The sequence below is a fragment of the Macrobrachium rosenbergii genome, chromosome 56 (genome assembly GCF_040412425.1).
Source record: "Macrobrachium rosenbergii isolate ZJJX-2024 chromosome 56, ASM4041242v1, whole genome shotgun sequence".
NCBI classification, from domain to species: Eukaryota; Metazoa; Arthropoda; class Malacostraca; order Decapoda; family Palaemonidae; genus Macrobrachium; species Macrobrachium rosenbergii.
This window is the reverse complement of record NC_089796.1, coordinates 4300001-4327500: the sequence shown is the minus strand read 5'-3', so window position 1 is coordinate 4327500 and position 27500 is coordinate 4300001. Positions and strand designations below refer to the sequence as shown.

Here is a 27500-nt window from a genome sequence, read left to right as displayed (position 1 = left end):
TATATATATATGTAGATATGTCTAGTATACATATAAAATTATATATACATATATATAATATATATATATATATATATATATATATATATATATATATATATATATATATATATATATATATAATATAACAATTGTTAAAAATACGTTATATCCAAAGCTAAACATCACTAACCCAATAAGCTTTTTCTCCAAAAAACTGAGTTATTTAAATATAACAGAATTTATTATAAAAAAGGATTATTATTATTATTATTGTTGTAGTTGTTGTTGTTATACAAATCCAAACTCCCAAACAACAAGAAATCACACCTAAAAATCCGCACCAAAGAAAAACCAAACAACTGAGCCACCCAATTACTGCAAAGGATTTCCCTACAACTAATCCCTCTCTCCGAAACAGAATAAAAAAAAAAAGTAAAATGAAACAAATATAAAAGGCTCCACCACAACACAAAAGCCGATCGCGGTCGGTAGGCGGCGCATATTACAATAGAGACAATTTAATTAGTATTGCAGAACCAGCCGTTTGCAGCCGAAACAAAAAAAGAAGAAAAAAGTATGAAGGGCAAATGACGCAACTCACTGGCTGAGAGAGTAATGCATTTATTGGTACTCTGACTTCCAGTGAAGTTCGTGAGATATTTTTTTTTTTTTTTTTGTGAAATGATTCTGACAGTGATGGATTCTTACACTGAAAAAAGATTCTAAGAAAAGCGATTCTAGCAAAGATTATTATGAAATTATTCTGACAGTGATGGATTCACACTGCGAGAAGATTCTACGAAAAAAGATTCTAGAAAAGATTATTATGAAATGATTCTGACAGTGATGGATTCTTACACCGCAAAAAGATTCTATGAAAAAAGATTCGAGCAAAGATTATTATGAAATGATTCTGACAGTGATGGATTCTTACAGTGCAAAATGAATCTAACAAAAGGATTCTAGAAAAGATTATGAAATGATTCTAGCAAAGATTATTATGAAATGATTCTTACAATGACGGATTCTTACAGTGCAAAAGGATTCTAAAAAAAAAGATTCTAGCAAAGATTATTACGAAATGATTCTTACAATGACGGATTCTCACGGTGCAAAATGAATCTAACAAAAGGATTTTAACTGAGATTGTTATGAAGTGATTCTTACAATGATGAGTTCTAAGTGAAAAATTATTTTAACTGAGGTTACTGCGAAATGATTCTTACTGTGATGAATTCTTAAAGTGCAAAGTAATTTTAATAAAAGGAATCTAACAAAGATTATTATGAAATGATTCTTACTGTGATGAATCTTACAGTGCAAAGTGATTTTAACAAAAGGATTCTAATAAAGATTATTATGAAATGATTCTTACTGTGATGAAATCTAGTGCAAAACTATTTATAAAAATGATTCTATCAGAGATTATTAATTCTTACAATGATGAGTACCTAGTGCAAAATGATTCTAACAAAAGGATTCCAACAGAGATTATAATGAAATTATTAAAAAATACTCCTAGTAGCATGAGTCTTGAAATGGAGAAACAAATCCACAGTTATGTATATGTGCATATATTAAAAGATAAATCTGTACGGATTTATCTTTAAATATATGTATATATACGTAACTGTGGATTTGTTTCTCCAATGAAATTATCCTTACAATGATGAATTGTTAACGTGTAATGATTCTAAAAAAGTTGTCATAACAAGGAATATTATGAAAGACTTTTCAAGAAATGATATCTTTCATCCTTTACTGTAAGAATATCCTTGCGTTCTCCATTGCAAGAATCATTATTATGAAAGATTCTTTCAACGAAGAACACAAGAATATTCTTGCAGTGACAGCTGAAAGCGTATCCGTTCTTACTAAATCTATGACGAAGAAAGGAAGTATGTTTTTACAGTGAAGACGGTGAGATCATATTCAATTAGTATTCTTACACTGAAGGCTCCACAGCATTCTTGGTTACACGATTTTTAGTTTTCTGAAAAGAAAACTATTGTGCCGGCTTTGTCTGTCCGTCCGCACTTTTTCTGTCCGTCCTCAGATCTTAAAAACTACTCAGGCTATAGGGCTGCAAATTGGTATGTTTATCTTTCACCCTCCAGTCATCAAACATACCAAATTACAGCCCTCTAGCCTCAGTAGTTTTTATTTGATTTAAGGTTAAATTTAGACATAATCGTGCGTCTGTCAACGATATAGGCCATGCCACCACCGGGCCGTGGTTAAAGTTTCACGGGCCGCGGCTCATACAGCAATCTACCGAGACCACCGAAAGATAGAGCGATTTTCGGTGACCTTAATTATACGATGTACAGAGAACTCGACTGCGCCGAAGAAACTTCGGCGCATTTTTCACTTGTTACAATAAAGGCCGCGCGTACCCTTAGCAAGGATGCTGTAAGAGTATCTCTGGAATCAACGCTGCAAGAAGATTTTTAAACTAATGATCACAAAGTAAGTTTAATCATTCTTAAGCTGCATGAGTGCGCTTAGAATGAGTATTACAAGAGAATTTTACGAATTAAACTACAATCATACTCTTAAAATGGAGACTGTAATATCCGCCTTGTAATCGAAAAATCGAGAGAATCAATATAAATGGGATTGCAAATAATCCACTGCGATGAATCTTGAAAGAGTGTTCTTACAACCAAGACTGAAGAAGAATCCTTATAACAACCCAGATTGTAAGGTTGTAAGGGTATCGTTACGAAGATTGCTTATGTACCCTCTAATTATAATCAAAGGGAAACGAACAGGATTGCATAAGCTGGGAGAGAATGGAAAATGCAATTAATGCAATTACAATCATGAAAGCTATATTACAATCATGAAAGCTATACGGTACCGTGTTCGTATCAAAGTAAATTTTTCAGATTACTTGGGATCACAGCTAATTATATACACTATATAAATATAAATATATATACACACATATATATATATAATGTATATATACATATAGAGAGCTTAATAATGCAGAAATTACTTAAGAAATACAATACATATATTCACAAGCAAAATTACAATCGACGCTAAAAATCAAAGCTTAAAAATAAACTGGCATTTCATTTAACAAGTGAAATTTTTAAATAAATCACGAAACTGGAACTAAAGTTGCAATTGACTTATGATTGTTAAATTGACAAATAAAATAAGAAAACAAAGAAAATGGGTATTTACGAGTCATCAAAACAATCATTATTACTATCAAAATTTGTTGTAAAAACCAATTCATTTTTCAAACAGACTTTTAAACCCATAAAGTTATTGTAAACGCATTTTAAACAGAAGTAAAATAATGAATGGCAACTATAATGACAAAATCATTCAAGCAAATACATTAAAGACATTACGCATATCAACCAGTCGCCGATTTTAAAATGCAGTATTAATTAAAAGAAATTCTTATATCCGGGTTCCCAATACGGATTCATTTTAAGCTGAGTGGTAATTGCGAGGATTTTTTTGCTTTTGTTTTTTGTTATACTTTTTTATGAAAGAGAAACGAAGCTCCGAGATTAATGGGCAATGCCAATGCATTGGTTGATATGCCAGGTGCAATCAATCAGTCCTCTCTCTCTCTCTCTCTCTCTCTCTCTCTCTCTGCTACTTAATCATGGCCATCATCATTTCTGTACTGTCTAAATAATGAAAACAGCAGAAACAACTGTCTAAATAATGAAAACAGCAGAAACAACAATAATAATAATAATAATAATAATAATAATAATAATAATAATAATAATAATAATAATAATAATAATAATAATAAAATACTACGGATCAACGTAAGTGAACTTAATCACAGCTGGCCCCGTCAAATGATTAGTTTCTGAAACCTTACGCGTCAGAACCGTAGAGTTTAGGGATTTTTCTTTTCCTGAATTGAATATCGACATGTAAATAATTCTAGCAATCATTGGTAAGAGTTTATTAACCAATATTTTTCTCTAGATGAGTCTCTCTGCGTATTTTATTACCACCCCATCCCCCCACCCTAGGGGGAGGTGGCTTCAAAAGGTGCTACCCAAACGGTTTTCCCCTAATAATTCAAGTTCGTCAACTACAGCCTGAACAAAAAGCATTCAAGGGACTTTTATGCCAATTGTACCCATCCATTCTTGGTGGTCACACGCCCATGCCCTGACAATTCCAAACATTACTTCACTCTGCCAACTCCTCCCCGCATTCCCGAGAATTCTGGAGGAAAAAAAAAATATTCGCCATTAACCGGCTAACTTGGGCCTTTCTAAGAAGCTGAAGTCGGCTGGGAATATTCAATTGGCAGAGGAAAACTGCGTTCCAGGCACGACGACGGCTACCAATATCCTTCCTCTTATGTCGTGAGTAGAGGAAAGAGAGGGGATATAAATATCAGATCCATTATTTGGGCGAGATTTTCAGTGACCTAGAAGGAAGAGAGAGAGAGAGAGAGAGAGAGAGAGAGAGAGAGAGAGAATGCTTTCCGTCTTCATCACAACCCTCTCTCTCTCTCTCTCTCTCTCTCTCTCTCTCTCTCTCTCTCTCTCTCTCTATATATATATATATATATATATATATATATATATATATATATATATATATATGTATATACATGCATACATACATATATGTATATATATAAATATATACAGTATATATGCAAAAACATACATAAATACATACACACACACACACACACACACACACACACACACACATATATATATATATATATATATATATATATATATATATATATATATATATATGTATATGACTTCATTATAAAAACAGAGTAATCCTTCCTCGATTTAGATATAAATGAATTTTGAATGAAAAACCCAAAACAGAACTCTATAGCACTGAAGGACAATGAATGACTACAGATTCAGCCTCAGGAGTAAAAATGCATGTGCAGTACAAAAAAAATGTGCAACGTACAAAGAATGACTCAAGATTAGTACACCATTTACAAAGAGTGCAATGTATAATGAATGATACGAGGAATGAACGAAGGTGAGTATTTGACATTTAACAATCTTTGATCTTCTTTCGGTTGTGATCTTCGGAGCACCAATGGTATTTATTATTATTATTATTATTATTATTATTATTATTATTATTATTATTATTATTATTGAGGTTTGTGTTGTTCTTCTTATAAAGACGCCATAATTCCTACTTTTAAAGTTTAGCAGAGAACAATATTCGTCGAAGACAATGATAATACCATAAAAAAAAGATGAAGACCAGGACTATAATGCTATAAAATTATATAGTCCATGTATACATGCACATACATTATATATATACACATACACACACACACACACACACACACATATATATATATATATATATATATATATATATATATATATATATATATATATATATACTGTATATGAGAGAGAGAGAGAGAGAGAGAGAGAGAGAGAGAGAGAGAGAGAGAGAGAGAGAGATAGCAAGCTAAATTGAACACAACAAAGGAGAAGTGTAAGGAAATGAAAAATTAAATGCAATAAGTAATAAATGATGAACTTAATGACAAAAATACAGCATAAGGCAAACTTTGGCAATAAAGAAAACTTTCAGCAAAGTAAATAAAGACAAAATATCTATTCCTATCAAATCGTACTACACACGAAGCAGACCCACTTCAAAATATAAAAAAAACAATAAAAAACTAAACAGACACAATAACGCAAAAAAAAACACACAAACATTATTTACATATCTCTAAACAAAGCATCTCGGGAAAAAAAAAACCTATCCAGTCCCTTTAGTCCTCCATTCCCTTAGCTCTCAACTCCTTACAGGAACCGACACTCTCGTATACCAACGGGAGAGAGAATTTAGGGAGTGGGCCAAACCATAAGTTAACTTACCCGTGTCAATCTCCATGGTTAACATGCCGGCGCCTAGCAGACCAACTTCTTTTCCCTTCCTGGCTAATGCTTCTTCTTCTTCTTCTTCTTCTTGTTCTTCTTCTTCTTTGTATCCTCTTCGGAAGAAGAGAAACTGAAAAGAGTTTTCAAAACACGGCCACCGATATGCGACGATGCACTGTCATAGTTTGACGTAATTAGATCTCTGGTGGCTGGATCAACACTTGGTGCAAGAAAACATTAAAATTTCCTTTTCTTCTTTGCTCAAAAAATTTGTAAAAAAAAAAAAAAAACGAAAAGCACGAGAGGAAATCCCGCGTGCACACAAAACACGACTCGCACAATGCTCAACTACCGAATGTCGGTCAGTGTACATAAATCAACACATTCGAAAATGCAACGGTTCAAACCGACGACGTCTTTCCCACGCTCACTTCTGGAGGGATGGAGAGTCCGCAAGACGGGCCACTCTCGAAAATGTCTCAGGGGGTCTCGAAAAGTGGTCTGGAAAAGGCCACGATGTGTGTGTGTGGGGATACAGGCCGAACGGAGCGACACTCGCCCTGGTTGGCAGTTCCTCACACACCCAGTCTTTGCTTACGATGGAACCCTCCACTACAGGAGCGAGGAGGGGAGGGGGAGGAGGAGGAGGGGACGGGGGATGGATGGTGGGAGTGAGGGATACGAGGAGGGAGTCCCACCTCGCCCTCTCTATCTCGCCACGCGAAATTTACATCTTGCCATATTTAAAATGGGGCGATTCCTGGCACCCTGGGGCTCGTTTCAAATGGGCGTTTGGGGGATTTCGCTCAGGAATGGAAAGCTCACCACAATCCCCGCTAATTCCCCACAATGGAGAACCGCTATCGATTGAGATCATGAAGTGGGGAAGCGATCGCCGACAACCCCACTCGCGGCCAGTCGATACCTCGTTGTCATGGCGACGTCGCACAGGGCGGCCAACGCTCCCGCGCCGATCGCGCTGCCATTTACTAAACTCCATACCATTCATAGCCATCTACGCAAACTATCGACATGTTTCTACGCACGCGTCCTTATCAATCGAGTGCAACCACCCATCCGGGAGGTGAAACACGGCGGAAAAGGGATGGTCGCTGGTTACCCAGGCTGCACCCGCGGTTGGTACTATTGGATGAATGAAAGAGTCGGACATAAATGTTTGGGCCGATGCAAATTAATACATGATTCCTATTCCGGGGAAGCCAACTAAAAGGCCAGGGGCCCCTTGTAAGAACTTCTGGTGACAACGTAAGGGGATCAGCACCCGCCTGGGGGGTTCGGGGGTTGGTGGAGGGGGTAGCTGAACCTCCATTTTCGATGACAAGTGGCGTGAGCATCGGTAAATGGAATAGACTGATCTAGACCGACCCAGACCTATCAGTCTATAGCGGGTTTAAATGTACCGACGCAAAGGTCGATCGGTCTGATTAATTCTTACGACTTCGGTCTCTCTCTCTCTCTCTCTCTCTCTCTCTCTCTCTCTCTCGGGGAATGGCCACACATTTGAGGGTCACGTACATACCTATACGTGCACGCCTTTTGCACGTACACGCGCGTGCAACAAATGGTTCTCACACGACTCAAGGGAGGGAATGGACGTGATGTTGACATTGTTTCTCATCAAAAAACGACTTGGATAATGACGACCACTAATAATAATAATAATAATAATAATAATAATAATAATAATAATAATAATCGTATGATAATAAAAATCAAGGGGCATTGTCGCATTAAACGTGATATATATATATATATATATATATATATATATATATATATATATATATATATATATATATATATATATATATATATATGTATATATGTATATATGTATATTTTATGTATATATATACATATATCCAGATATATAAACACAACTTTACAAAACTCAAACAACAACACGACCAAAAACAGGGACTTCCTATTCAAGCAAGGAAGACAATTAGGCAGGATTATTCGAAGAGCATAAATTTCCGAACAAAGCTTTTCAGCCAAATGATGCAAGATCATTATTATTATTATTCCGAAGTCTATCCGGATCAGCAGTTAGTTCATTAGTGAGCATTCGTTGCACTTTCGTAACGTGGAATCCCTACTTGATCCCTATTTAAAAGGTATTTGTACCCTATTTGGAATTAATTGGGTGTCTATTTAAATCATACTTGATCCCTATTGAAACCATATTTCATCCATATTTAAACCATGTTTGTTCACTCTTTGGAGTTATTTGATCCCTATTTAATCCGTGACTGATTCCTATTTAAACCATATTTGATCCACGTTTGAACCATATTGAATCCACATTTAAACCTTATTTGTTCCCTATTTGGAATTTTTTTATCCCCATTCAATTAATATGATCCCAATTTAGACCACAGTTCATCCCTATTCAAACCTGATTTGTTCCCTATTTGGATTTTAATGGATCCTTATTTAATTCATAAAGGATCCCCGTTTGACCATATTTGGTCCACATTTAAACCATATTTGTTCCCTATTTGGAAGTTATTTCATCCCTATCTAGTCCGTAACTCATCCCTATTTAAACCATAATTGATCCACATTTAAACCTTATTTGTTCCCTATTTGGAATTTAATTGATCGCTATTTAATCCGTAACTGGTCCCCATTTCAACCATAGTTAATCCATATTTAAACCATAATTGATTCACATTTAAACCATAACTGATCCATATTCAAACCATAATTGATTCACATTTAAGCCATAATTGATTCAAATTTAAACTATAATTGTTTCATATTTAAATCATAATAGATCCATATTTAAACCTTACTGATTCACATTTAAACCATAATTGATCAACATTTAAACCATAACTGATCCACATTTAAACCATAGATGATTCACATTTAAACAATAATTGATCCACATTTAAACCATAATTGATCTACACTTAAACCATAATTGATCCATTAAACCGTATTTAAAAAAAATTTTCGTTGCCGTTTAAACAATATTTAATCTACACTTTAAACCTTATTTCATCCCTATCTGACATTTAATTAATCCCATATCTGATAACAAATCATCCCATACTTGACGGCCATGTAAACCTAAATTGATCACTGCTTAAAACTTACCAGGTTTGACCTTATTTTAATACAAGGTGTTTATTTAGTTCGTTCTGTCAGGAGGGATATTTTAAAAACTTATAAACATTCTTCACTTCCATTGCTCCATTTGGCACACACATTCTAAGATATATATATCTATATATATATATATATATATATATATATATATATATATATATATATATATATATATATATATATATATATATATATATATATATATATATATATATATATATATATATATATATATATATATATATATATATATATATAAACACATACATATTTATATATTTCTATCATATTCACTCAGAAAGCATAATTCAGAATGAAATGCTGTCAGATGGGTCACTGCCGAGTCGGTAAGTTGGGGGAAACACACTGATATGCAAGCAGTTAGCCCGCCCAGGTAATTCCTCGGGTACAGTTGTACTCAGATTCCAACTTCTTTTAAGATTGTGTGGCCTGGTTGGTAGCGCTCTGGTCTTCCATTTGGAAGACCTGGCTTGATCCTGACGTGAGTCAGAAATATATATATATATATATATATATATATATATATATATATATATATATATATATATATATATATATATATATATATATATATATATATATATATATAGTTTATATGTGCATATACATATAAACTTTATACATATATATACACACACATATACATTTGTGTGCTTACACGGACTAAAAGACAGGCGGAGACAGGTCGATAGGTAGACAGGCAGACAGTCAGCCCAACCGACCGATTGATTACACATTATCCGGCGTCTGTAGATCTCTAACCCCCCTGGCGCCACACTATACTTTATACAATTAAGAGCTGCTGGTCACTCTTGCTTCATACCAAGAATCTGGCCAGGAAAAAATAATATTAGTCAAGTAACGCCTTGGTTACTAAATATTGTCAATCTGGTATGTTGGAATTAATGTTATTTGACAACAGATACGTAATTTCAGTGATAAAAGTAACAAAGAATATTTTTAAATTAAGGATTTATAGTAACAAAGAATATTTTTAAATTAAGGATTTATAGAAAAATGCACAAATTGAATACAGAATAGTTAAATTTGTTTCCTTTGCTTACGCTGATTTTTTGTTTTAATAATAAATTCATAATTTATTATTTTGAAAAAATCATAATTTTTTATCAAAACAAAACTCATAATACTTTCTTATAAAAACGAAAATATTTCAAGATGTTAAAATGAACTTTAAACTATAGTCATGCTAAAATAACTAGTGTTATCTAGACACAAAAATTTAAAATGTCTGACTGTTAACATTAAAATTATGAAATATTTTAACATCCATTGCTGGATGAAATTAATGCAATTAATTTTCTGGCAAATGAGTCTTCCTTAACCTTCATAAAACTGACCATCGGTTCTGCGTCTCCAAGTCTACGTAAAAAAAAAAAAATGCCCATTCTATTAATTAATTATTACCAGCGAATACTTGCGTTTAGGAAAAAACTCTACGGAAATCACATTACACTTTTCACCTCACGATAGCTTAAAATTTTCAGTGTTTCCCAACCTTTTTCAATGTATACACCCCTTTCAAATCAGCAATCAGTTCTCGCACCCACTGAATAGCTGATATAATAATAATAATAATAATAATAATAATAATAATAATAATAATAATAATAATAATAATAATAATAATAATTATTATTTTTTTTTATTTTTTGAAAAAAAATAACAATCATATATAAAAATATATTTTGCTTTAATTATTCATAGGCATCCTCGCACCCCTTAGGAACCGGCTTCGCACCCCTGGTTAAGAACCACTGGCTTAAATCATCGTTATTACTACTACGCATTTTCGTCTCCCAGGCAACGCAAGGGGCCCAAATCAGGTTAAAAGGTACATCGCGATGATATGATCGACACCCTGTTAAAATTCCTGATATATCTAAATACTGAATTAAGGAATTATACTTCAGGAAGCATAAATGTCAAAACATTTTCAGTAGTGCAATAGTAATGAGGATGTTTGGACATGAGGTGTCATGTTCGTAATATTTGTAATAATAAAGGTTTTTTAAGATCTCAGACCGTATTCATAATTCTACACACACACACACACACACACGCATGTATACATGCATACATACATGTGTGTGTGTCAGCGCGCGCGGTTGCTTGTGTATGGGTGTTATATATATATATATATATATATATATATATATATATATATATATATATATATATATATATATATAAACACCCATATATATGTATGCATATATATATGTATATATACACACACCCATACACACATATGTATGTATTTCTGTATGTGCGTACGCCTGTACGTTCGGGTGTATCTGTGTATATGCACCCGCCTATAAAACATGGCTGCACACAAACAATCACTAAAACATGTATCAGTAAACACACAAGTCCCACTGCGTTTCAACGTTCAGGGTATTTGCGAGTCGCAAACTGAATGGCGGTTCTTGTGTCTACACCACTCGCGTGTAAACGCCGCCACGCCGAGGCATCACGAACCTGTCAAATGCCCCCCGAAGTGAAATGGGCACAGAACACAGGTGTATTGTACCCATGACCCCTGTCATTCCATAGTATTCTTTAGTATATAGCGCGTATATGTTACATGTACAATCAGCTTGCTGGGCAGTGTTGTGGCATTACGTAATGGATATTTGGTGTAATGCAATACTGGACGGTGGGATGCCATGTCTCTCTCTCTCTCTCTCAAGTTTCGTCGTTTTTAGAGTTGATAGTTGAGTTGAATGATTTACATATATCCAGTTGCTCTCTCTCTCTCTCTCTCTCTCTCTCTCTCCCTCTCAAGTTTTGTCGTTTTTAGAGTTGATAGTTGAGATGAATGATTTACACTTATTCAGTTGCTCTCTCTCTCTCTCTCTCTCTCTCTCTCTCTCTCTCTCTCTCTCTCTCTCTCTCTCTCTCGTTTCAGTTTGGTCGTTTTTAGGGTCGATAGTCGAGCTGTGTATTTTACACTTATTCAGTTCTCTCTCTCTCTCTCTCTCTCTCTCTCTCTCTCTCTCTGCTATATGACCACCATTCGAATCTATTCATGTAATGAGATATATTTACATGAACAAAAAATCATCGGGATAATTATAGTCAGGTTTTGGAAAAACTATCACATCATGGCGAGAATAAATTGTATAAAATCAAGTAATGATATTAAAGTATAAACAAGTACAAAATGCACCGAAGTTTCTTCGGAGCAATCGAGTTTTCTGTACAGCGTATAATCAAAGCCACCGAAAATAGATCTATCTTTCGGTGGTCTCGGTATAATGCAGCATGAGCTGCGGCCCATGAAACTTTAACCATGGCACGGTGGTGGCCTATCCTATATCGCTGCCAGAAGCATGATCATGGCTAACTTTAACCTTAAATAAAATAAAAACTACTGAGGCTAGAGGGCTGCAATTTGGTATGATTAACGATTGGAGGGTGGATGATCAACATACCAATTTGCAGTCCTCTAGCCTCAGTAGTTTTTAAGATCTGGGGGCGGACAGAAAAGTGCGGACGGACAGACAAAGCCAGCGCAATAGTTTTCTCTTACAGAAAACTAAAAGTATACAATCAAGCAATGACATTAAAGTATAAAAAAGGACTGGAATAAAACTACATGAAATCACGTCAAGATTAAAATTAAAATTAGCTTAAGTACAGGTAAAAAATAAACAATGTAAAATCAGGTCAAGATATATCATGTGTCAGTATTGAACAAAATCCAAATTCATTATCCTCTTTATACACAACTAACACTACTGCTAATACTTATTGTACTAAACCAGTGGTTCTCAATCTTTTTTGAGTGATGGCACCCTAACTAATGTAATCATTACCGTGGCACCCATTCTTCACCATGCCACCATATCGCATGAATTAACTTATTATTTAATGAATAAAATTATTTTCCATACTACATATATATATATATATATATATATATATATATATATATATATATATATATATATATATATATATATATACACACACACACATATATATATATATATATGTGTGTGTATATATATATATATATATATATATATATATGTGTGTGTGTGTGTGTGTGTTAATATTTAGAGTAGACACACTGATAATAATTATATGAAGACTTCTGCCAACTTTTTTTTTTTTTTTTTTTTTTTGCAAATGTTCACTGAGATGATCTAGCCAAGACAAAACTCATGACAATCTTGCGGCACCCCTAGGCACTGTCTGTGGCACCCCAAGGTGCCACGGCACCCAGTTTGAGAATCACTGTACTAAACTGTTACTATAATAATAATAATAATAATAATAATAATAATAATAATAATAATCCTGTTAAAATATATTGATTGGGCTGCAATTAATTTGCTGAATAATAATTTTCATCAATCTTAAAATTCCATAACATCTTAAAGATTGACGCTGAAATGCATTTTATTAATAAATATGATTATGAAGAATTAAGCTGATTATGAATATCAGTCTCTATGTACTGTCATATTAACGGGAACTGAAAAACAAAATAAAATACAATGAAATTAGCAGCAAAACAATAGCAAAACAACAACAACAACTTTTATTAACAACAACAACAACAACAACAACAGAGTAATAACCAACCCAATAACACCCAATCAAAACTGCAATGCTGCTCAGAAAAAAAAAACGAACGCATTTAAACCTCCAGATTTAATCAAACAGGCGGGCGCGACCGAACCTCCCCTCCTCCCCAACCTTTCCCTACCCCGCCAAAACCCCCACCCGCAATTTTCAATTAAGTCCCACCCCCAGAAACACACAAACCAGATCACCCACAAAGCCTCGGTATAAACAGGACACTCATATTCCAGAAATGAGATGGAAGATAAGAGAAGGAGAAGAGAGAAAAAATGAGAGGAGGATAATTATAATTTGCGGCGTCTCTCTCTCCCTCTCTTTCTCTCTCTCAATAAGACAAACACTTTTGTACTTTACGTATCCAACATTTGCAATTTCTCTCTCTCTCTCTCTCTCTCTCTCTCTCTCAAAAGATAAACAAACACTTTTGTACTTTACGTATCCAACAATTGCAATTTCTCTCTCTCTCTCTCTCTCTCTCAAAAAGATAAACACTTTTGTACTTTAAGTAACCAACATTTGCAATCTCTCTTTTCTCTCTCTCTCTCTCAATATAATAAACACTTTTGTACTTTATGTATCCAACATTTGCAATCTCTCTCTCTCTCTCTCTCTCTCTCTCTCTCTCTCTCTCTCTCTCTCTCTCTCTCTCAGGTTTTTATCTTCTTCTCTTTGGGCAGCTTCCAGATGCTTCCAGATGATGATGCTTCCAGCAGTTACATCGCAGATTAATGCCCGGAAAGTTTCTTCATAAGGAAAGTAATCACGGTTTATCCGACCGATGATCTTGATGAGAACGCCTAGATGAATGGCACGTGCAAACATGTACACATGGACACTTGTATCTCTCTCTCTCTCTCTCTCTCTCTCTCTCTCTCTCTCTCTCTCTCTCTCTCTCTCTCTCTCTCTCTATATATATATATATATATATATATATATATATATATATATATATATAATATATTTATATATACATATATGTATGTATGTATTGTATTAGTGTATGAATGTATGTATGTATGTATGGATGTATGTATGTACTGTATATATATAATATATTTTATATATATAATATATATATATAAATATATATATAATATATATATAAACATATAAATTGGCTTCAAAACATGTGTAGAGCCTAAAATATTTATTTTATATATGCCCTGTTATTATTGTGTGTGTGTTATGTGTTGTGTGTTGTGTGTGTGTTATTATTAGAAAAATTAAAAGAGTAGAGCCTAAAATTTATTTCTTGACCCTTTTTATTATCATTATTATTATTATTATTATTATTATTATTATTATTATTATTATTATTATTATTATTATTATTATTATTAGTTTAAAGATACCACTGAGTTAAGCACCCCAGGATTCGGCCGAAGGATTCTTACCAAAATGAGAGTAAAAACTGGAGTAACTGGAGCAACAGCCTTCTTCCCCCCCTCCTCCTATCCCCTTACCCCCTACCCCCCGGAGTAATTACTTTAATTCAACACGAATTTCCAAATGTCAAATCACGGGAAATGACGTCACAAAGGCGATGATTATGATTCATCAGATGAGACCGTCAGACGTGGCCAGGATTTCTGGTCAAGATCAAAAGAAGTAATCAGACATGGAGAGAGAGAGAGAGAGATTATCTTATGAATGTTTTATCCTATTGACGTGAGGAATACCCCTTTTTTTTGTTATTTTGATATGAAGAAATACAAGTTGGTATAGCTTTGATCATTCAAGTCTGCTATTTCTCTCTCTCTCTCTCTCTCTCTCTCTCTCTCCACAAGGTGTGACCCTCAACAGTCGACAAGCAACCAGAAAGCCGAATTCACTTGTAGGACAACAGAGGCCTACTCAACGTTTAAGGACACACGATCATGCACGAGAGAGAGAGAGAGAGAGAGAGAGAGAGAGAGAGAGAGAGAGAGAGAGAGAGAGTTTAACAGAGTTTTTCTTAACAAACCAATGATGCTGTACTTACCACAGGAGTCTGAAAAAAAATGTGTGTGAGAGAGAGAGAGAGAGAGAGAGAGAGAGAGAGAGAGAGAGAGAGAGAGAGAGAGAGAAAAGGACTTAACAGTTTTTTAACAAACTAATACTGCTGTGCGTATCGCTGGAGTCTGATAAATGTGTGTGCATAAGAGAGAGAGAGAGAGAGAGAGAGAGAGAGAGAGAGAGAGAGAGAGAGAGAGAAGGGCTTAACATTTTTTTTAACAAAACTAATACTGCTGTTAGTAATACTGGAGTCTGATAACTATGTGTGTATGAGAGAGAGAGAGAGAGAGAGAGAGAGAGAGAGAGAGAGAGAGAGAGAGAGAGAGAGAGACTGGGGTTATTCTGGGGAGAAGAGTCATGAGATATTCCACTGCCTGATAAGGATTACGTTAATGAATTTTCCATGTCCAAATCAAAAAATGAAGTCCAATCTTCGCTAAGTATCTCCTGCCTGTAATTGAACCCATCACATTAAGTTAGATTTTTGCGAGAATATCTTGACACTTATTTTTGTGTTACTCCTACAGTCTCCTTAACTAATATTTTATTCTCAGAGATAACTGAGGCAAGTGTGGCATCGTTAATTTGTCTTGTTATATTGTAAAACTATAAATTCACGACCTGATGGACTTACTGTAAGTTTTACCTGTCATTATTCTCCAACAGGCTTCTAGTCTCCAGGAATGATATTTTTCCTTATTCTGCCCTAAATTGCAAACTCATGCCTCATGCCATTCACGAAAAAATAACAATCACTGGAATGCTCAACGTAAGAATGAGTTACGTTCAGGAAATAAGGAGCGTCACACCATAATTTATGTCTTTATTAACAGAACAACAAGTAAAAAATGCGCCGAAGTTTCTTCGGCGTAATCGAGTTTTCTGTGCAGCGTATGATCAAGGCCACCGAAAACAGATCTGTCTTCCGTGGTCTCGGTATAATGCTGTATGAGCCGCAGCCCATGAAACTTTAACTACGTTTTGAAAGGTGCTTGTTAGTTTTCTGTAAAAGAAAACTATTGAGATGGCTTTGTCTGTTCGTCGTCTTTTTCTGTCCGCCCTCAGATCTTAAAAACTACTGAGGCAAGAGGGCTGCAAATTGGTATGTTGATCATCCACCCTCCAATCATCAAACATACCAATTTGTAGCCCTCTAGCCTCAGTAGTTTTTTTTTTTTTATTTAAGGTTAAAGTTGCCATAATCGTTCGTCTGGCAACTACACAGGACAGGCCACCACCGGGCAGTGGTTAAAGTTTCATGAGCCGCGGCTCATACAGCATTATATGGAAACCACCGAAAGATAGATCCGTTTTCGCTGGCCCTGATTATACGCTGTACAGAAAACTTTTCTTCGACGTATTTTTTTACTTGTTTTGACTTTGGTTCCTCAATGCGTCCAAGAGGTGTTTTGACTGAATGAAGCCATCAGTTGATACTCAACTTTCTCTTGAGTTTTCTCTGAGTTCCTGAATCAAGGCCTAACTGCTAAGAAGTTATATATAGCGAAAGTTACGGACCATTAACGCCATAGAGGCAGATAATTACGACATATGGAACATGCCGTATGTTCTACTTTCGTTAACTTCTTAAGCAATGTGATTACTCTAGAAATTACTGTTATGTTAAATAAGAGTTACCCAATGAAATATATCTCGACGAAACATTTTCCTGACGCATCGAATATGTAGGCTATATTTTTTTACCATAAAATTTAAATGCATAGGTTCCTAGTTTAATCGTTTGAAAAAACGTACGCATCTAATGAAATTATTTCACCCTAGGGGACAATTAAAAAGTACCTTGTTAATTCATAGGCGGCTTGGGAGATTGCCCAATTAATATGATTCGTAATGACTTGTACGAAAAGGTTACAAACACATACACGCACACATTACATACATATACATACATACATACATACATACATACATACATACGTACATACATACATACATATATACATACATACATATATGTATGTACATATATAATATATACATATATATATATATATATATATATATATATATATATATATATATATATATATATATATATATATATATATATATATATATATATATATATATATATATATATATATATATATACAGATTCAACCAAGCAGAAACACATCAGAAAGGATCATTAAAACAGCGACTCAACTACGGATTAAACTGAGAAGAAGAAGAAAAGGAAAAAGATATAATTAATCAGATACATAATCTACAATATATCTATGCCCACATAACTAAAAGCCCCTTCAAATAACCTACGCACATAGAACCTCTCAATCTTGCCCACAAACAAACACCTCGAAGGCCCTGAGAAACAAAAGTGGGGGAACACAGAAATGGGTGGGTGAATCACATAGACCATTCCACGCCACCACCTCCAGGAATACCTTCGGCAGCAGAAGGTGGTCGAGGGGAGAGGAGAGAGAGAGAGAGAGAGAGAGAGAGAGAGAGAGAGAGAGAGAGAGAGAGAGAGAGAGATTCCTGCAACAGAAGGTGGTGGAAGAGTAGAGAGAGAGGAGAGAGAGCAAAAGGTGGAGAGAGAGAGAGAGAGAGAGAGAGAGAGAGAGAGAGAGAGAGAGAGAGAGAGAGAGAGAGAGAGAGATGATTCCTGCAGCAGAAGGTGGTGAGAAAGAGAGAGAGAGAGAGAGAGAGAGAGGTGAGAGAGGGAGAGAGAGAGAGATGATTCCTGCAGCAGAAGGTGGTGAAAGAAAGAGAAAGAGAGAGAGAGAGAGAGAGAGATAAGATTCCTGCAGCAGACGGTGGTGAAAGAGAGAGAGAGAGAGAGAGAGAGATTCCTGCAAAAATGGCAAAGAAGGCAACAGGTGGTGGCGAGAGAGACTCCTGAAGCAGTTTGAGGCGGGCGAGCGCGCCTGCTTAGCCGAGAGAATCCCATCAGCTGAGGCCGTGTTCATTTGAGCGGGGAATTGAGAGCAATTAGCAGCATCCCCCGGAGTTCGGAAAACGGTCTTTACTCCGGGTCTCATCATTTGCGTTTAAAGCTGAGGGAGGGGCTCGTTCAGTAGGTTGCATGGCATGAAAACGACAGTAGGTGGCTCGTTCAGTAGGTTGTTTCCCCCGATCTCGTATGAGCACGAGATTGGGTGAAACAACTAAGGGTACGACAGTAGGTGGCTCGTTCAGTAGGTTGTTTCACCCGATCTCGTGTGAGTGTGAGATGAGGTGAAACAACTCTTCATGGTAACAACTGGTCAGTTGGGTAAAACAACGTGAGGAATGACTGCAACAACATCTAAGACATAAGACAACAACGCCAAGAACAACAACTAGGATATCAGATGAAACAAAGCTAAGGAAAAAAAAGAGAATTATATACAGCAAAATAATAATAAAGAGAATTATAAACAACATAATAATAATGACAATAGTAATAATTATTATTTTTAATATTCGTTAATAACAATATTATTATATTATTATTATTATTATTATTATTATTATTATTATTATTATTATCAAGGAAAAACCTATAAGACTTGCTCAACCCAGCTATTATATAAGAAAAATATTATGCACAAATGTGTATGCGTTTGAAAATATCACATCACAATGTATTATTAATGAATGACTTCTTCCAACAATCATTAACGCTAATGGCACGAGATAAATTTAACAAACCTGTCTCTATCATGATGGGAATTTTTATCTTTTTACGCCATTTACTTTGTTTCGTGACGAAGAACGCAAATAACTTCATTTAAATTGGGATGAATTATATGCAGACTCTACGTCCACATTGCTTCTTGTAATTAAAAATGTCTACGACTTAACAGTACGTTTACTTTTTAAAACAAAATTAACATAATACCTTACTTTCTCACTGACATTATGAGCGACTTGCATCTCACCTCACTTGCTCAGGGAAGTTTAAAGACACAAATGATGTGAAACCTACTATGCAAAGTGGATAATTAATTCGTTGTATCCCAATGATAGCTGCTGCTCTCTGCGAGGAATAGATGATAAACAATACGTATTGAAGGCAGCAATGAATATTATAATGTGCATATACCTAATGAATACCATAATATATATATATATATATATATATATATATATATATATATATATATATATATATATATATATATATATATATATATATATAATATTCATATATAAATACGGGACGGGAAAAAGGCCACTGAACTGACTTGACTTCCAAACCGAGCAGAATACTACATAAGAATGAATAAATCAAGCATAAATCATTTGAGCGGATCTACCTCTGTGCTCGCGCAGCAAATGCTCAATATTTCTGGCACCATTCCCACCGCATTGCTCATATGTCAGACTCTTGTAAAGAACATTACGCCTGGAAGCATTGTGAAGCATACGTTGGCATTATTTCATCAACAGCTGTTGGGTAAATGTGACATTGCTTCTCAGAAAATTTCCTTCTCGCTGTCAACGAAAAATGTGAGAAGTTTCATAGGCGCTTCCTTATGGCAAAGGGGCGGGGGGGATGGTGATGTCCTTTCTGAGATTTCTTGGTTACCCATTCAAGTTCTGACCAGACCCAACGGTAAATGATTTACGCAAAACAGAGGAAAGCAGGAATTCCCACATTATTTCATTGTTATTCCTTGTAGTTAAGTTAATTCTTTACGCTTTTTTAGAGCAAAGGTCAATGAAATGACATTTTCTAACTAGACCAAATGAAAATAAAAAAAAAGTTAAAGAGGAAAGAAGGGTCAAGGGGAATACTGCCTCTTAAAGGAATGACGTTTATAAGAGTAATGGAAAACAGAAGTGGGAAGAGAATTCAATAGGTTGGCGATGGATGGAAAGAAACAACCACTGAGCCGTCTACTCCTATAGAGGATAACAGATTCCAACCTAAATATTACTTTTAAAATAAAGGTTGAGCAATAACATTTTGGAATTAAATATGACCTTCCATAACCTACAGTGCTAAAACCACCTTATTAACACATGAATTAAATAACTATGTTTTACCGACACACTGCGTTATGCGAAATAGGAATGACAAATATCTATTCGAAATCGTATGGGATTTATGAAAGCTTAAGAATGGAATTATCTAGTACAGCCATCACCGAACGCTTCCTTAACACGTGACAGATGTCCATTAACTTAATCTGCTGCAACGCAGATTACATCAGCAAACCAAACACGTTACAGAGATAAACCCTCTGGAGTTATCCTTCGTATTTTGTATTTTGTCATGTAATCTATTTTCTAAGTCAGGTTGATGTAACTGCATCTAAGGTCGTGTCAAAATCATATTGATAAGAATATGATAAGCGAGGATTTTGTTTCAAATAATAACGCACTAGAAAAAAAATCGATTACGAAAACTAGAATAATATGGGAAGCTAGACCTTGGTCATTTTCTAAGTTAGATTGCTGTGATGTGAAGTTACACTGAAGGCCACATCAAATTCGTATAACTAAGAATATTATCAGCAATGACTTGGCTTCAAACATTGACGCACTAGCAAAAAAATCGATTACGAAATCTAAAATAATTTGGGAAAGCTAGAACTTGGTAATTTTCTAAGTTAGATTGTTGTGATGTAAATCTACATTTAAAACCATATCAAATTCATATAACTAAGAATATTATCAGCAATGATTTGGCTTCAAATAATGACGCAAAAACAAAGACAAAAAACCGAACATTATGAAAAACTAAAATAATCTGGAAGTTAGTATCACATAAAAACGACCCGTTCTAGTTCAACACACCCCGGACACTTTTATCCCTCCCAAAATTCTTATAAAGTGGCCCATTTAGGAAAATCTATTGAAAGGGGCCGGCTCTTAAAAAAGATCTGTAACGACTATATCTTAGCAGAAAGTTTTTCTTTACAGAACCGAAAGTGATTTCAGGGGAGTTTCCTCTTTAGCCGCGTCTACGAGGCAAGACTAGAAGGAGAGTATAAGCCACAATCAGTGATAAGGAGTCGTTCATCAAAGTTATTACATTGAAATAGTTCGGAATATCTTATTAGAAAGGATTGCATATGAAAAAAAATCAAGACACTGGGCGTCCATTATCATATTTCCCTATTGATCTAGTTAATGTGACCAGTTAATTTCATATACTAAAGAATACACACAAAAGGAGAGAGAGAGAGAGAGAGAGAGAGAGAGAGAGAGAGAGAGAGAGAGAGAGAGAGAGAGAGAGAGAGAACATTTTGCACTTAAAATTTACACACAGCACGTGGCTAGAGGTTGCGTGACCTCAAATCAGAAAAATTAGGTCAATGAAAACGTAATTTACAGTGACCATGGGATTGCAGTGTACCTCATCACACGAGAGAGAGAGAGAGAGAGAGAGAGAGAGAGAGAGAGAGAGAGAGAGAGAGAGAGAGAGAGAGAGAGAGAGACACTCGAGTAAGGAGCCAGCCATATGTCACGGATTTACATGTTGAAGGTGACCTAAGGCCAGGAATCCGTTTACCACCTGACATCGTGGATTTATTTTCATTGGAAGTAAATATCCAGGAGAGAGAGAGAGAGAGAGAGAGAGAGAGAGAGAGAGAGAGAGAGAGAGAGAGAGAGAGAGAGAGCGAGAGAGAGAGAGAGAGAGCGTCACAGCTGTTGTTCCTAAACTTTTGTCATTATATTACTTTCTTGTTTGTTAAAAAAAGTAAATACGCGTTCCATTTTATCCAAGAATGCTAGTAACAGTAGGACACAATTCAGCCATATTGATTGATTTGTTATATAAACTGGGGTTGCATATTCAAAACCAACGCTTCCACAATATCAGAAAGGGAATATTCTTTCTTTGACACAAATTCTGCATTATAAGAAAATTATTCTTATACCATATTCCTTTGTGGACAATGTACAGACAGAGATCTACAGTACACAATATATTTACAGAATTAAAAGAATAATTTGATTTCTATAGAATCTTTTCAGTAGAACTAAAAACGACCCCACAAAGCCTCATTACATATATCATGGCAATTATAAAAATATTTGCAACTGTCCTTAACTGGGTCAACTAAAAATCAAAAGTGTATTCCTGAAATTTTCTTCCTCATTTCTAAAGACGACATCTTCGACACTCAAGTTCAGTCATATGGTGCCCCAGAAGGGTATAATACCCCCCGATCGATGGAAAGGGTCCGCAAACGACGGAAAGTTCGTTAGTCACTGTTCTTAGAGACATGTGGTCAGTACAAGCAAGAGAAATAAAATTCCCATTTATGACAAAGACAATGATGTGGTCTTTCTGGTTAGAATTTTTTTATCGGTTAGCATGTTTTGATGAACTTTATGGTCTTTCTGTATGTAACCTTTCCTATGGTCTTGCATGATTTGACCTGACATCACCTAACGTGGCATCTCACAACTTGATCTCTCCTGAAGTCTTGCATGCTTTGACCTAGCCTGTGATCCTTCATGATTTGACCTCACCCATTGTCTCCATGACCTGACCAATTCCAGAACTTTCTATAACCATACCTCTCCAATAGCCCCCCATGACCTGACCTCTCCTACAATTTCTTCTGACCTTACATCTAACTTGACCTTCCACGGCCTGACTTATAGTCGCCATGACCTGGCCAATTCCAGGGCATTCTGTAACATGACCTGTCCTACAATTTATCATGACCTGACATCTCATTTGACCTTCCAAGACCTGACTTACAGCCTCCATGATCTGACCAATTCCAGGGCATTCTGTAACATGACTTGTCCTACAATTTATCATGGCCTGACATCTCATTTGATCTTCCACGACTTGACCTTTCGTATGACCATCCTAGAATAATACTAACCTCACTTGTGACCCTTCATATTTTACTCCCTCTTCTCCCTCCCCTCAAATTCCCACTTCCGGGCACCCCAGTGCTCTCTCTCTCTCTCTCTCTCTCTCTCTCTCTCTCTCTCTCTCTCTCTCTCTCTCTCTCTCTCTCTCTCTCTCTTTCTCTCCCCTGATCGATAGAGATCATCCCTTACCAAGAAGTCATTTTCACTTTGCAATTGCATAAGGCGTCGAATCAATACAGCACGCACCAGCAGCCTTCATGAGCGATGGCGACGACATTCTCTCTCTCTCTCTCTCTCTCTCTCTCTCTCTCTCTCTCTCTCTCTCTCTCTCTGTGTTTGTCAATACGCAATCCAGACTTGATATGTGACATTACATATTATTACTTATATCATTTCTATTACTATTATCATTCACTTTGACATATGAGTCCCGATGCTAGTACACTTACAATAATAATAAATAATAATAATAATAATAATAATAATAATAATAATAATAATAATAATTATTATTATTATTATTATTATTTTTGTATAAGGTCCACAATAATATATCAACAGACTGATAAATTATTGTGGACCTTATACAAAATTACTGCTGTTCTCGGCATTGAGAATTCTACACAATTATTATTATTATTATTATTATTATTATTATTATTATTATTATTATTATTATTATTATTATTATTATTATTATTATTATTATTATTATTATTATTGTTGTTGTTGTCTTCACAGTCATTAGATTGATATACAAATCAAATTCATTTTCAACTTATAAAGAAATTCAAGGTCTTTATTTTCCAGTAATTTCCAGGCAACAAATTCTACGTAGTTTAATTTAACGAAATATGTTTCGTGTCCCAGGTGAACCAGTAAGATCCTTATCAGATTGTCTGAGAATTTTAGATGAATAAAACGCAAATATGCAACAAAATAACTTTCACCTTAAAATATAATTACCTCTCTCTCCGACATTCAAAGAAAGAGAGAGAGAGAGAGAGAGAGAGAGAGAGAGAGAGAGAGAGAGAGAGAGAGAGAGAGAGAGAGAGAGAGATGTATGTATACCTTAGTTTTACCAGACCACTGAGCTGATTAACAGCTCTTCTAGGGCTGGCCCGAAGGATTAGACTTATTTTACGTGGCTAAGAACCAATTGGTTACTTAGCACAGAGAGAGAGAGAGAGAGAGAGAGAGAGAGAGAGAGAGAGAGAGAGAGAGAGAGAGAGAGAGAGAGAGAGATTCTAGTTTTTTCTCGGTCGTTTTCCAATTTACACGATACACTTCAAAGGTTGAACAATAATTCAGAGGCTTAATCAGATTTGTTAGTGTAATGCCTACGTTCGATTTTAGTTAAGAGGATTGGTGAAATATGAATATGAAAAACTATACGGATTAAAATTTGAATTTTATCCAAATATAATATGGATTGAAATTAAAATTTTATCCAAATATGAACATGATTTCAGCATTAAAAATTCGTATCCTTGTCAGGAAAAGCAACGTAAATTTCATCATAGAAAATTTTAATTAACAACAAATTTCCTGATGGCTGTACCTAAATTGTGTATAGAATTTAGGCCAAAGGCCAAGCACTGGGACCTACGAAGTCATTCAGCGCAGAGAGGGAAATTGACAGTAAAATCTTTGAAAGGTGTAACAGGAGGAAAACCTCAAGGCAGTTGCACTATGAATCAATTGTTAGTAGAAGGTGGAAAGTACGATGGAAGAGAGAGAATATGAAAGGAGATACAGTAAAAGAAACGAAAGGGGTTGCAGCTAGGGACCGAAGGCACGCTGCAAAGAACCATAAGTAATGCTTACAGTGCACCGCACGAGGTGCGCGGACGGCACTAACCCCCTAAGAGGGCTGTATCTAAATAAACCATTGTCTCCTACAAACGCTAAATTTCACATCACAATCAGAAGACGCTCTGCACGTGCTGTCTGTCTTTCCCACTATCGCAAAGCTCTGGAATTTAATTTCATGCTTCTGTTTTCCATAACTCCTGTAACCTTCCTCTCCATGTTTTCTTTGAGTAATAAGATGACCTTCGTTTTTATGTTTACAAAACATTTCATCCAAACTGAGTTACATTTCTCAACTCTCACAGGGAGGGCCAAAATTTACTTGCTCTTCCAGGATGGATGAAAATTCGTGAAAGGTGAAGTTAAAGAAGGTGGACAGCTAAATAAGAAGAGAGAGAAGGGAAGGAATGAGATTTAAAACCCAGAAAGCAAACAAAGAAAAAATTACCATTGATGACGTATAAGACAAGCACACTTAATACATATAACACAATCACTCTATCGCACCCTCAGGATGAAACCATGAAATATACACGAAAGGGCTTATTATAGGACTGAATCTTTTAATTTCTTCATGTAGGATATTACAGACCATTTAATTACACGATTCTTGTGATGACATGACATTAAACATATGAATAAATTACATAAAATTAATAAAATACCTGTAAGAAGCACAATACCAACACACTATAAGCTTTCCCTTCAGCTGTAAAATGGGGAAAAAGTGATAATACATAACAAAATGAAACAATTAAAACATACGCCGAAATTTCTTCGGCGCAATCGAGTTTTTTTTGTACAGCCACTACAGCGTATAATCAAGGCCACCGAAAATAGATCTATCTTTCGGTGGTCTCGGTATAATGCTGTATGAGCCGCTGTCTATGAAACTTTAACCACGGCCCTATGATGGCCTGTCCTACATCGTTGCCAGAAGTACGATTATGGCTAAATCTAACCTTAAATAAAATAAAACCTATTGATGCTAGAGGGCTACAATTTGGTGTGTTTGATGACTGGAGGGTGGCTGATCAACATACCAATTTGCAGCCCTCTAACCTCGGTAGTTTTTAAGATCTGAGGGCGGACAGCAAAAAGTGCGGACGGACAGACAAAGCCGGCACAATAGTTTTCTTTTACAGAAAACTAAAAAGCAAACGCATAACATAAAACAACAAATGGGGTCCTTAAAAGCAACAATACATCATAAGGTTTCCGCCAGAAGGCAATGCAATCAGAGTTAAATGGTCTTCAGACAGCACAATATATTTGCTGGCAAAACATGAAATACTCTGCCCATTTCTCATACGACAACTTTTGGCCATGCTTGGGTGAAAGTGGCAGTATGGTTCACAAGGAGCCGATATCAGGAACGAATTGCTTTTGAGAGAGAGAGAGAGAGAGAGAGAGAGAGAGAGAGAGAGAGAGAGAGAGAGAGAGTCCCTGAAATTCAATATGAAACAAATATTGCTGGAGAGAGAGAGAGAGAGAGAGAGAGAGAGAGAGAGAGAGAGAGAGAGAGTCTCTGAAATTCAATATGGAACTAATATTTCTGGCCAAAGAGAGAGAGAGAGAGAGAGAGAGAGAGAGAGAGAGAGAGAGAGAGAGAGAGAGAGAGAGAGAGAGAGCCTGAAATTCAATATGGAACTAATATTTCTGAGCCAGAGAGAGAGAGAGAGAGAGAGAGAGAGAGAGAGAGAGAGAGAGAGAGTCTGAAATTCAATATGGAACTAATATTTCTGGCCAGAGAGAGAGAGAGAGAGAGAGAGAGAGAGAGAGAGAGAGAGAGAGAGAGAGAGAGAGAGAGAGAGAGAGAGAGACTCTGAAATTCAATATGGAACAAATATTTCTGGCCCAGGAGAGAGAAAGAGAAAGAGATAATTTTTCAAATTCAATACTGGCATACATATTTCTAATCCAAGAGAGAGAGAGAGAGAGAGAGAGAGAGAGAGAGAGAGAGAGAGAGAGAGAGAGAGAGAGAGAGAGAGAGAGACAGAGAGAGAGAGAGAGAGAGAGAGAGAGAGAGAGAGAGAGATCACATAAGAGTGTTGTAAGTATAACAAGACGGCGCACAAATAAAAAAAAAACAATAATACCCAATTTCAAAGCTGTCACTTAAAAAGACAATACACTTGAAAAACTCAAAGTTCAACATCTGGACATACTGACATACACAAGATAAGTTTTAATGGATAAAGAAGGTTTTAATTCACACAAAACAGCAATACCTGACTCAGACAATTCACTTCGCTT

At 35.6% G+C, this 27500-nt stretch overlaps 1 protein-coding gene across 10 annotated transcripts in view; it reads right to left on the bottom strand.

The window, feature by feature from the left end:
• Positions 1 to 27500, bottom strand: part of Schip1 (Schwannomin interacting protein 1) — a 459616-nt gene that overhangs the window by 271049 nt on the left and 161067 nt on the right. For 3 of the 10 annotated variants that reach the window (XM_067100971.1, XM_067100976.1, XM_067100978.1), the window contains exon 1: positions 5871 to 6458. The exons of 6 other annotated variants lie outside the window; for them this stretch is intronic. The gene's annotated coding sequence lies outside the window, so the exon portion shown is untranslated. Of the gene's footprint in view, positions 1 to 5870; positions 6490 to 27500 lie in introns of those variants that run through there. One more of the 10 variants, XM_067100967.1, reaches the window with a different exon arrangement.